Here is an 11,919-nt window from a genome sequence, read left to right on the forward strand (position 1 = left end):
AGAATTTAAACGAAATTTGTTACATAGGCACTTGGGATAAAGGAAAATCAAACGCCAATTTCAAAATTTGGTTTTGCGCATGCGCAGTGCCAACTTTTTTATTTATGGAAGAATTTAAATGAAATATGATACATAGGCACTTGGAATAAAGGAAAATCTAGCGCCAGTTTCAAAATTTTATTTTGCGCATGCGCAGTGCCAACTTTCTTATCTATGGAAGCATTTAAGTGAAATTTGATACTTAGGCGCTTGGAACAAAGGAAAATCTAACATTAGTTTCAAAATTTAGGTTTGCGCATGCGCAGTTCCAACTTTCTTATTTAGAAAAGCATTGAAATGAAATTCTTCTCATAAACTGAAATTGAAGTAGCACGTCAATAATGGATTGCCCATGTGCAACGCTATCTTTCATATTTGTGGCCGGATTTTTACGATTTTAATAGAAGTTGCATCTTACAATAATGGGAAATGAATGCAAGTGGAAATGCGCTTTATGTAAATCGTTTACGATTACTTTTTAACTTGTTAAATATTACCTTTCTTAGCTCATCATGCGATAAGCGCGTAAGTACTATGGAATTTACTGAGCGTGCTGGTTTCAAATTGAGTAGGAAGACCAAAGAATCTTTCTTGATTGGTAGTACAAAAGACACGAACCAATAAAAAACTTATACACCGCCATTTTGGAGAACTCGCTATCTGTGGGGAAACGGAGCAGTATCTAGTCAACTATGATCATATGTTCATGCGAATAAGACAATTGCAGATGTAATTATCAAAGGCGTCGATGTAGACAGAAACTAAAGTCACTAAATATAGAAAGTAACGCAATCCATTGGGCTCGTGTGTTAGAGAGAGAACGCATGATTTTTGCCCAAAAATGGCGGAAGTTACCAGATTCTAGTAACTTTAATGTTAGGGATTATTCCACCTGTTTGGAGATATCTGTATATATTTTTATGAAACATGACACTATGAAGTTAGGTTATGAAAAATGACAGCTATTCACATTTTATTTGTCAATTTTTTTAAGTTGGCAGCAAATTTGCCCAAAAATGGCGGATGATTGCGGTACTTTCTATATCTAGTGACTTTAACAGAAACTAAAGTCACTAAATATAGAAAGTACCGCAATCCATTGGGCTCGTGTGTTAGAGAGAGAACGCATGATTTTTGCCCAAAAATGGCGGAAGTTACCAGACTTTAATGTTAGGGATTGTTCCCCTGTTTGGAGATATCTGTATATATTTTTATAAAACATGACAGTACTATGAAGTTAGGTTATAAAAAATGACAGCTATTCAGATTTTATTTGTCAATTTTTTTAAGTTGGCAGCAAATTTGCCCAAAAATGGCGGATGATTGCGGTACTTTCTATATCTAGTGACTTTAACAGAAACTACTACTACATGACCTCTAGCGGAATAATAAGGAACTATGAAATACGAATGAAATACTTACAACGACCAAAGATGCTAAATTAAACGGCGTACTTGACAGCGTAAAGAGTGCAAATTATATACAATGTGATGTTTCACAAACGTTTCTAGACAGTATAAATCCAAAAAAACTCGATGTTGTATGGGTTCATATTTCCACCCCTCATTTCAAACTTAAACAGTGTAAGTTGGAAATGTGTAAGAAAAACACAAGCACACTTAAGTTAATATTTCGATACGAACGACAAATAAATTAAGAACAATTACATTTAATATTATTTTGCAATAATGTAACAGCTGTTTATTTCCGTTGTTTGAAGGTATTTTTCACATCGGGTATGAAAAATGTGTTCATATTCTGCAACCAGACAATTTGTGCCATTACGATCCAAATTCATTATTTAGAGTAAGCGTTACTTTTGACCGAAATTTGGAAAAGAATTTTAAATAAATAATTTGCAAGGTAATCCCAAAAAAAGAGACAACAATTTGTGCGTGATAGCCATTGCAGATCATCCAGGTTAACCTTATAACGTAGCATTAATTAGATAAAGTCTTTCAATATGAAATCCTCTTTTAATAGTAAACCACGGAATATTAAAATTTTTCCTTATCAATAGAAGAGGTTCTTATGTTTCAAACATAGTTAGTAAATACTCAATTTATGTAATTAGAGTAGAACTATATTTTAATTGAGATGTAGAGAAATGCCTGTTTGTAATTAATCACGTTAGTAATCAACTATAACACTAAGGTACCTACTAAAATTACCGTTCAGGGAATGTCACATCTATTTCCGAGACTATTTACCTAATGATTTTAATTGTAATTTGGGTTGTAGTAGTATTGACACACATTTAAAGGGAAAGTTGGGAAACACAACGTTTGTTAACGTCAAGTATAAAACATTGTGACATGCGTCAAACACGTTCCATGTTTCATTTGTGCATCAGTCGATTGCTCATTATAGCACTATGTAAAAGTCAAATAATACTAAGCGTTCTACCGAGAACTGTAATACCCTTTCCCAATTTAGCGCATATAGCTTTATACAGACCCCGGGCCACAATCATATAATTAATAAAAATGGTTAATTAACCGTTTCCAACACAAAAATTTGCGAAAGAAGCTCTACATATTCCACAATCTTTATAAAAAATTCACTTACTTTTATCGAAATGTGAGATTATGTTACTTTTTATTTCCTACAAGTTCGTAACGGTTTGTTATCCTTAATTTGGTAAAACTGAAAAACGTAATTTTCAGCAGTGACAGCTTTTTTTTGTACGAGGATATGCTAACTTCTTAGTCTACTAAATTGAAATATGCTGGGTTTAACGTGCATATTAACATTTAATGTAATAAGGTAGAATATACAATAGAATTTTAGGTTTACTTTGACTTATACACAAAATAAGCGACACTTGTGAATACACTTTAATAATACAACTTTTGAAAACGCATCCAGTCTAAACTTGAACGCCTTAGAAAAGAAGAATGTCGTAGAAAGGGTCACATTTTGCCCTTTACGTATCGACCAACTTATACGGTCGAGGTAAAGGGGCACGTCTCGAAACTTCCATGCGCTGCCTTTTATGTATCGACCGCCTTTTTCGTATCGAACACCCGAGAATTGAAGGGCACCTCTCGCATCCTCCTTAGGCGAGGTTTTTGTATCGAACGCTTTCTTCGTATGAATCGCCGATTAGCCTCGACCGCCTTGCAAATGCGACAGGGGAAGGAACATCTCTCGCATCTTCCATAACCCGCCTTTTTCTTATCTAACAGGTTTTTCGTATGGACCATCGATTATCCCCGACCGCCTTGCACAATGCACATCCGAGAATGGAACGAGCACCTCTCCCATCTTCCATAGACCACCTTTTTTGTATCAACCGCATTGAACACCCGAAGGGGGAAGGGGCACTCTAGCATCTTCCATGGACTGCCTTTTTTTGCTTCGCTATGGAGATAAACGGTATGGGGCATAAGCAAAATACTTTTACACAGGGTTTCAATTACCCCATCTGCAATGATCCGCACAGCATCCCTTCTAACTTGCACCAAATCTTTAACGTGATCTATCCCAAGGAGCCTGCTTGACTTCAAGACAAGCACTTCCTTATGATTCATTACATTTTCAAATTTAAAATTGAAATCAAAGTTTCCAATGTAAATAAGTTCAACAATGATAAAGTACATGTAATATAAATGGTTTCAATTTGACGAAAGATTGATATCATTAATTTTCCTTCACTCATTTTAAACTTCAATCGATTATAAGTGGTGACAATTTTTCTTAAAGATATACATTATACAACCCTTACTTTATACACAAATAAAATAAAACTATCTCATACACATGTTTTTCTGCAGACGACAACGTTGCCATGAAACCAACTCGGTCGTTCCGATATTTCGAGAACACCAAAGAATAGAGCTGCAGATTGGACCTTCCCGTCGGGCAAATGACACTGACTGACTGACTCTCAGACAAATCCTCTGCGCGTAGATTTTTCAAACAATGAACCCTGTGTTTGGATTGTAAGCAAGCAAGATTCAGATTAAGATTAGAGTTTGTTATTAATAGGTTTCATATATTATTATGAGCCTTGCCTTCCAACAAATTAAAATGTTACACATTACTTGTTGAATGTTCTTTTTTGATACAGATGTTACAACAATTTTAGTATTACGAATGCAAACTACACATATCAGTCCTTTTTTTTTTGTTTCACTAGCACTGAAGCCTTTATGGCAAAAAAATACACTGGCGCGATTAATTAGTTTGTCCTTGGTCAAACTACAGTCGTTTGATTTATGCTACTAAAACGTGCGTATTTCACGATAGTATTAATTTCGTCCGTTTACATAGTAATCCTTTCTTCTATGGCCGACACATTCAATTACGCTGATTCTGTGTATTAATTTATCCAAATAAAGTTCGCGGATATTCTTTTCCGAAACCGAGAATCTCTCAGGAACAAATTTAGAGCTACCGTTACAGGCCAACATAAAGGAATAGTTCGTAGAATCCATGTTGATTTTCGATTGGTGTGATTCCAAATGGGGTCGACAGACAGCAGAATTGAAGAAACAATTAAATTTTAAATGAGGGAGGTTTCCAGTTTTGTTGAATCCTAAAGTCGTGGTTTAACTGCACTGTTCTTTGTAAATGATTTAATGTTAGCGTAGCAATTAAATAGCAACTGAAATCAGGCATTTTGTATTCTATATCTTTATATTAAGAATGGCATCTATAGAGCGATACTTATAAAAACATTTTTCCATTTATCTTTTATCTTTGCTGGGTGTCAAAAGGATCTCTTCTTACATGAAAAACACATTCCTTTACATATAAAATTTCAAAAGACTACCTGCACAAATTCGACAACAAAAGTAAATAGAACTTAAATCTCAGAACGTTATTTTTCACGTGATATTTTTAAGGAAATTGCAAAGGGTCGATAACTCACGAAGGCCTTAGGCTGAACGGAACTTCAGCGAAACTGACAAGTGCGTAATTTGGCTTTGTGTAATTATTCTCACCCTTTCGACGCGAAAAAAATTATATGGTGGAAGAGTTTTACTTTCGGGTTGTATTTCTAAAGTGTTGCTCTTACTTTTAGAAAAACGTTAAAATGTAATTAATTTATGACCCACTTGTGTCGTAAAAAAAGTTTTTAATAAAAATGGGGTGTATAATTAATGAACCCTTTTACCGTCAGTCCGTCAAGCAGTAAATTTTTTCAGTCCAATCGGAAATAATGCAAACGTACGTGCGTGGAGGTAAGGTGTCGTTTAAGAGTATGACAGAAAATTGTCAATACGTAATCTACATTTGTGAACTATGCGTTAATGGAAGTAGCGTAAATTTGGGAACTGTCAACATAGTTTAACACGAATAGACTAGGGGCGCCATAATTATCTTAACCAAAGTTTAGTGATGAGGGCTACTGAAGAGTCATCGTCCTAACGGATACGTTTCGAACTTGGCAAGGGTTCCTACCTATATTAAACTTATAAAATTCAGTGTGGGTGTAGGGAATAAGGCGTGGCATTTTTAGCATGCTCTGTCCCGCTAGTATCCAAGTACCGACAGGGAGACTAAAATCTTAATCAAAAGCACGCAAGTTCTTTGTGTATTCAATGCTAGCCGGAATGAATACACCTCCGTTAGCGATGTTTTAAATTTTTTCCATTCATCTTCTTTTTATAATTGCACTAGCACTCTTTCAGCGAAGGTCCTTATGGGTAGCTCGTATATCATCTCAATTACTTTTCCAGTAATCTAACAAACTGCATTCGCTACGAGATTGATTTCCTAGCTTTCTTGAATATTATTATAGAGTAACGAACGTCTGCTAATAGGACCTTATTAAGAATCGAATGCTTTATCTTGAGTATAATTTAGAAGATCGCAATATCTATCCGTCAGTTCGTTTGTCCTAAAGACCGCTTAAGCATCTCAGGATTTGGATCATCAGTCTTTCAAGAATTTAAGGAGCTTTACACGTACCAAACGGCATTACTTTGACCTTCCAACCAAATATGTTGTACAACGGTTGTAGGTATGTATCAAAACACCAACCAATGAGTGTCATATGCAGACGCTCTAACTTGGCTGTATAGGCGATCGTTAAAGTGGAAAAATGGACTGAAATAAACTTTAAAGATTTTTTTTCACTACTAGCGTCTGATGACATGATTATTAACCTTTTTTCCACTTGTAAAGTAGGTTTTCTCGGCATTTGTTCAAAGTGGTTAATAATTTTTTGCGCGATCGGTCATTTCTGACTATTTACCATGGATGTTTCTATGACAGTACGTAGAATTTACCAGTTGCTATGATTACGACGACGCCAAAATTACTTACCGATCTAAAAACAGAACAGCAAAAATACTTACCGACGCCTTTTTAAAAATCAACAGTCTTATATTACATTTAATCTTTAATTATTGTTAGGTACATTAAACGTACAATTTGTGCTGTTGTTTCCAATAGCAAGACGCTCATAAAGTCATAAAGGAAGTGCAAAGCTAGTAAACTACATCAGACACATGCACCTTTTTATGAAATTATTAATTTCAATTTTGACAAATAAACTGGTTACCTAGAGATTGACACCATACCACTTCGATCATTTCGATTTATTCTGCTCGTTAATTTCTTAGTGCATATTTATATTGGTTGGATAATTTTAATTTCGATCGCGCAAAAAATGTTATAAGCACGTCGAACGTTAAGGGTTGCCGTTCTCAGACAATAATTGGAGTCGTCGCTTCGCTCCTCCTCCAAACAATTGTCTTCGAACGGTAAAAATCCCTTACCGTTCTCCATACTTAATATACTATTTATTATTAACTAGTAGTCAATAATGAGAACTGTCACGCTGCCACTTTTAGAAAACACAACCCGAAATTTCGCTCAATGAACGTTTAGACAAGTTCTCTAAAACGAATAATTGCCACCATTCGCAATTTCCAGAGAAATTACATACCTAAAATTATCACATTTTGAAAAATTCGAACGAAATTACTCTTTGAAAAATCTCAATGACAGAACAAAATACGGCCTGTTTGACTTGTACTTCCACGTACTTGATTGACATGTTAAATTAAGAAACAAACAATTCTGTCCAACCGTTCTCTCTTATCAATATAATATGTTAATTTAGAGGATTTCAAGTGCTAGTAGTGAAAAAAATAGTATATAAACCACGGTAGAGAAGTCTATTATTGCCTTCGCACCTTACACCCCTCGGCGCAAGCACCTCGAGATGTAATCTTGGTGCTCAGGCAATAATAGTGGACTTCTCTACCTTGATATACCGGGTGATTCATTAGAACTGATGTCAGTTTGAATTTCCCACAAAACAAAAAATTTTAAAGGTTGGTAATAGTAGATTATCACTTGTATAATTCCAGTGGTGTATGTAGGAATCACTCTCACAGAGTAATAATTTATTTTTAATATACAAATAAGTCGTTTATTCGTTATTCGTTAATCACAATAATGACGTCGATTCTCATAATCAAGAGGGTGCAGTTGCTGTAGAACAGAAACCCGGTACGAGTGTATGTATACGTAGATCTTTATGCAAAATTCGTTGGCATGTTGCATAACATACTCCTGTAATTCAAAAATAAAGTTAGTACCTAGGTATAATATTCATTCTACGTGTACCACTTACCAGCTTGGGCGCTAAACTGACGGATTTTGATTTTCTGGGACTCGCTTCCATTCGTTGTCTTCGACCACTTCATCGTTTCTTAGTAATGGACGACCTGTAGGTATGTTTTAACATCAGGATACTCTTCCATAATTTGCTCTCGACAGGACTGGAACAAATATGATCACCTTCCATCGTCGTTACGTAGGTATAGCACTTCGAAAATGAGTTTTCGAAATAAAATGTGTAAAGGGGATTTGTAACCTACAATAATGCACATTAGTCTGATTTAACCGTTATTTAATTACTTACTTAAACAAATTCTTGAATTTACAGCGTAGATTTGTAAAGAACTGTTTGATAATACAGATTGGAAAAGTAAATTAAAAACAACAACAAATTAAGGAAATAACGACGGCACTGGTGACTAATAAGAATTAGAGTAAAATAACTAAAAATATATCATCGCCAATTCTATCCCGTAAAAAACACTAGAATTGTACGCGCGAAATTCAAACTGTCATCAGTTCTAATGATTCACCCGGTATAATGTACTATTAGTCTGTTTCACCGTTTAAATAACAAAGGATCAAGATTCGCATGATGCGACGTTCACATCAAAGTGAATTCAGAAAAACTTTGAAGTACATTATTTAGTACTTTATTTGTAGCAAGTATAAATGCTTAAGCGAAAGTTTCCCAAATAAATATTTATACAAAAGCATTCGGTGTCAGTTTAATAAGTTTCCCTTTATATTTTCTCCGCCGCCGAGTAATACATTATTGCAAGTCAGTTTCGAAAACCATTAAAAGCGTAGGATCGTTGGAAACGTTTTAAAAGTTCACAGGAATTTTCTTTTAAGCTGTTTTGTATTGAGTGAAAAGGTGCTTTTGTATCATTTTTGATTTTTAGTATTTACACCGAAAGTTGCTTTGAAACTTTTCCCTTCCCACGTGTACACGTTTTCAAACTATTTTATACTATTTAAGCCGATTTGAAAGATTACGTCAAAATTCGCGTGAGGAATGGAAAATTGTCACCGCGGAACTAAATCGGGGTTCTTTCGCCGTGTCTAACGTTTTATTGTAAATATTCGAGGCGGTAGCATAATTCCAGCCATTTATATTTTCTGAAGCTTTTAAGCTATGCTACTTCAGATTGATGCGTTCATTTAAAGCACGTAGATGATTGGACTCACAAATTCAACGTCAAAAATCCTACAGGTTCATTGCGTAATGATAACTAGTTGTGGAGAAAGCGTTAAAGGAATACGGAAATTCGAACCGTCCCGTTCCACCCTCAGAAGGGAAAACTGTACAATGATTTACGTATTGAAGTGAGATGGTTTAAATTATTTATTAGGAACAGATTACTTTGTTGCAGTATACACTGTTGCATTATCAAAGGATTAGAACAAACGTTTGTGGGAAAGTTTATTTCGTGATTGAACTAGCGTATAAGTACAGTTCCAACTTCAAAGCAACTTCACAACTATGTAGTACAAATATGTGGAAAGTTCTGAAGTTAAATTTAATGTATGCATTCCATGTAATAATAAATTTAATCGCCAGAACTGCGCCGCTAGCGGGCCACATACTTTTCCGGCAAGCTAGGGTTTGGTATCACATGGTATTTATGTAGCTGTTAAGAAAAGCGAAAGTGGTAAGGTTCCGAAAGGGACTTACTTTTCATTTATACACAGTGAAATCGAATAAAACTTATTAAACAATCCAAGATGACGGCACGCACTAACTATTTAGGGGTTCTTTTAAATGATGATGCTACCATTGAATTTATAACTATATTCAATGATACTACCATGAAATTTGGTGTAAATGCTCCTGTAAGGGTATTTTTTATATGAAAACGCTGACCATTTTAATATATTCCATATGACCGCCTTCTTCGAGTAGGTATGGCTCATGTTTAGTCTACATGAATTAATTATTATCCTTAATCCTTAATCGATGCAAGCACATCCATATAAAGTGATATTTATTAAGAAGTGGACATAGGGATTTGCGTGTTTGTTAAATGACAAAATCTTTAATCTTTATGCAAAATAACGTCTTAAAACAAAAAAAGATCTGGATGTCATATTAATTAATTTGGATATTGTTGCTTTGACTTCACATAAAATAAATCTGTTACGCTCCTTAAATCGTTACCGGCCCTATACCAATTGACAATATCACCTCCCAGAAAACACATTTAGGTTTAAAAAACGTTTTTAAAGCGCTTTGATAGAATACATTTGGCATTGGTAGTATGGTATACGTTTTTGTGTAGACGAATTTTATACCTACGTTTAAAATACGATGTTTATTCGTATATATAAACCATAGAGTTAGCGTTCTACGTTGATAATACGCAATTGCAAAAATACCAGATACCTTATATCACAGACACCTCCAGACACACTTCTTGGTTTTGCCATGGAACGCTGATCCTGTGAAACCAAGAAAGAAGGGTTATCCCATACCTTTCTCTGGCCCTTTTGTACTAAGAATGTCATACCCTGGTATCTATCGTTTCTTTTTACCACTACCAAGACCAATCTATTTCGGAGGAGACGGAAATTGTGTATAGCAATGGTAACGATATGACTGTCATTTGCATTGATTAATAGTGTCTTGCGGCCCATTTGGGCTGCATGAAGAATTATTATACAATACAAGCTTCCTCATGATTACATGGAGTAAACTTATATAAACTGGTGTCTGTGTTACTATGTTTATTTATTTTGTGAGAAAAATGGTTGAAGACTTGTTTACCATCGTTGCTATCTTTCCTGCTAAGAAGTGGTAAATCTTTTTTCTGTTTGTCAAATTCATCAGGAAATTTCCCCAGTTTGTTGGGACGATGTTTTCGGTGGCAAGATATTCATTAGTACTGATCCTTCTATGATATGGAGTGCCGGATGGTTTCCATGTTGAAAAAATTCAGATAGTTCACAATGTCTGATCTGACAGGAATTGATTTTATTACTATTTGATCTGGAAGCTGTTTGAAGAAAACATCCTGTTCTAGACAGAACAAGTCTAAAAATTTCAGGGCCAGCAATAATCTATTGTCTTAATGCATGATCTGTGCCGCCATCTTTGAAAACCGATGACCATCTTGGAAAACGGCTTGAATTTTATCAGTGATCACCATTTTCATTATAAAACAGTAGCTACCCTTATATAGGGACATTCATATTAAATTTCATGGTAGTATCATTTGGATACTGGTCATTAATAATAGTTGTTCAATTAGAACATATTTAAAGCGACCGCCAAAATTAAGGAAATATAATCGCCAAGAATAACAAAGAAATGCTAAACAATAAGGAAATATGTGTACGGCCATCGAGCCTTCTAAGGAATGGGTGCCGCGTTACCACAAGTGTTCCGGTCTCAGTAAGCGCTACATTTGGTCCTTCGAGCCGGATGGTGTACCTTAGGATTTACGACCCAAACGCACCATCTGGTCCTTTAAATGAACTGGTGCCTCGCTACGTTTGTGTTTCGATCCCTTTTTTTAACTGACGCCAAGTGCCCACAATGCAGGGGAGAAAGCTAACTACACAGCGGTTTGAACATCCAGGTTCAACGTTTTTCTGCGAGGGTATGGTAGAGTCATGTGGTAGTTCTAAATGAAGGGGAGGCACCTGCAAGATACGACATTCCCCAACATAGAAAAGCTCCACTATACAACATTAGGAGTGGTGTTTGACGCCTCAACCACTTCGCGTTCGGGAAAAGGTCAGAACGAGGTACAGCTAGATGATCCAAAATTACAAGAAATAGGCCACGAAAAACCTCCCAGTTAACAATTAAATTGAAGAAGACCCAATCGCGAGTGGAGCTCGCTGGAGCAGAACTGGCGGCCAAGATATCAACAGGAAGCCAACAAACCCTCAACCTCAAGACACCCAGTCCCTTTCTGGATGTAATAGACTAGTAAGAGCCAGATTCCTTCATGACGGAAACCAACTCACATGCCCATTTGTGCGACGAAGATACTGGATATTGCGAGCAAAAAATCTGGTCCGCTGGGAAACTAGAAGCTGCATACGCTGTCTGCGATTCAACCACAGCATAGCGCAACAGTTAATGGGAATCTACCACCAGTAGCACCAGTAAATATACCACACCCTTTCGTAACCGCGGGACAGGATTACGCAGAACCCAGGTACCTATTTCAGGAAAATTTGGTCAAACAAGCGACCACCAAACGAAACAGGAATCAAGCTTGAAACAGAAACGTCGAGAACCAAAAACGACCTACTTTTTCGTGCGGTCCAAGATGTTCTTTTTTGAAG

The 11,919-nt window shown here is 35.9% G+C and overlaps 1 long non-coding RNA gene across 1 annotated transcript; it reads right to left on the minus strand.

The window, feature by feature from the left end:
* Positions 1–7,430: 7,430 nt before the first annotated feature.
* Positions 7,431–8,048, minus strand: LOC116175330. The gene is made up of 3 exons (XR_004146287.1): positions 7,925–8,048; positions 7,634–7,876; positions 7,431–7,572 (listed from the first exon to the last, which is right to left on the minus strand). It is a non-coding gene; the product is annotated as an uncharacterized LOC116175330 (long non-coding RNA).
* Between the last annotated feature and the right edge of the window lie 3,871 nt (positions 8,049–11,919).

The sequence above is a fragment of the Photinus pyralis genome, unplaced genomic scaffold (assembly GCF_008802855.1).
Source record: "Photinus pyralis isolate 1611_PpyrPB1 unplaced genomic scaffold, Ppyr1.3 Ppyr1.4_LG7, whole genome shotgun sequence".
In the NCBI taxonomy this organism is placed as follows: Eukaryota; Metazoa; Arthropoda; class Insecta; order Coleoptera; family Lampyridae; genus Photinus; species Photinus pyralis.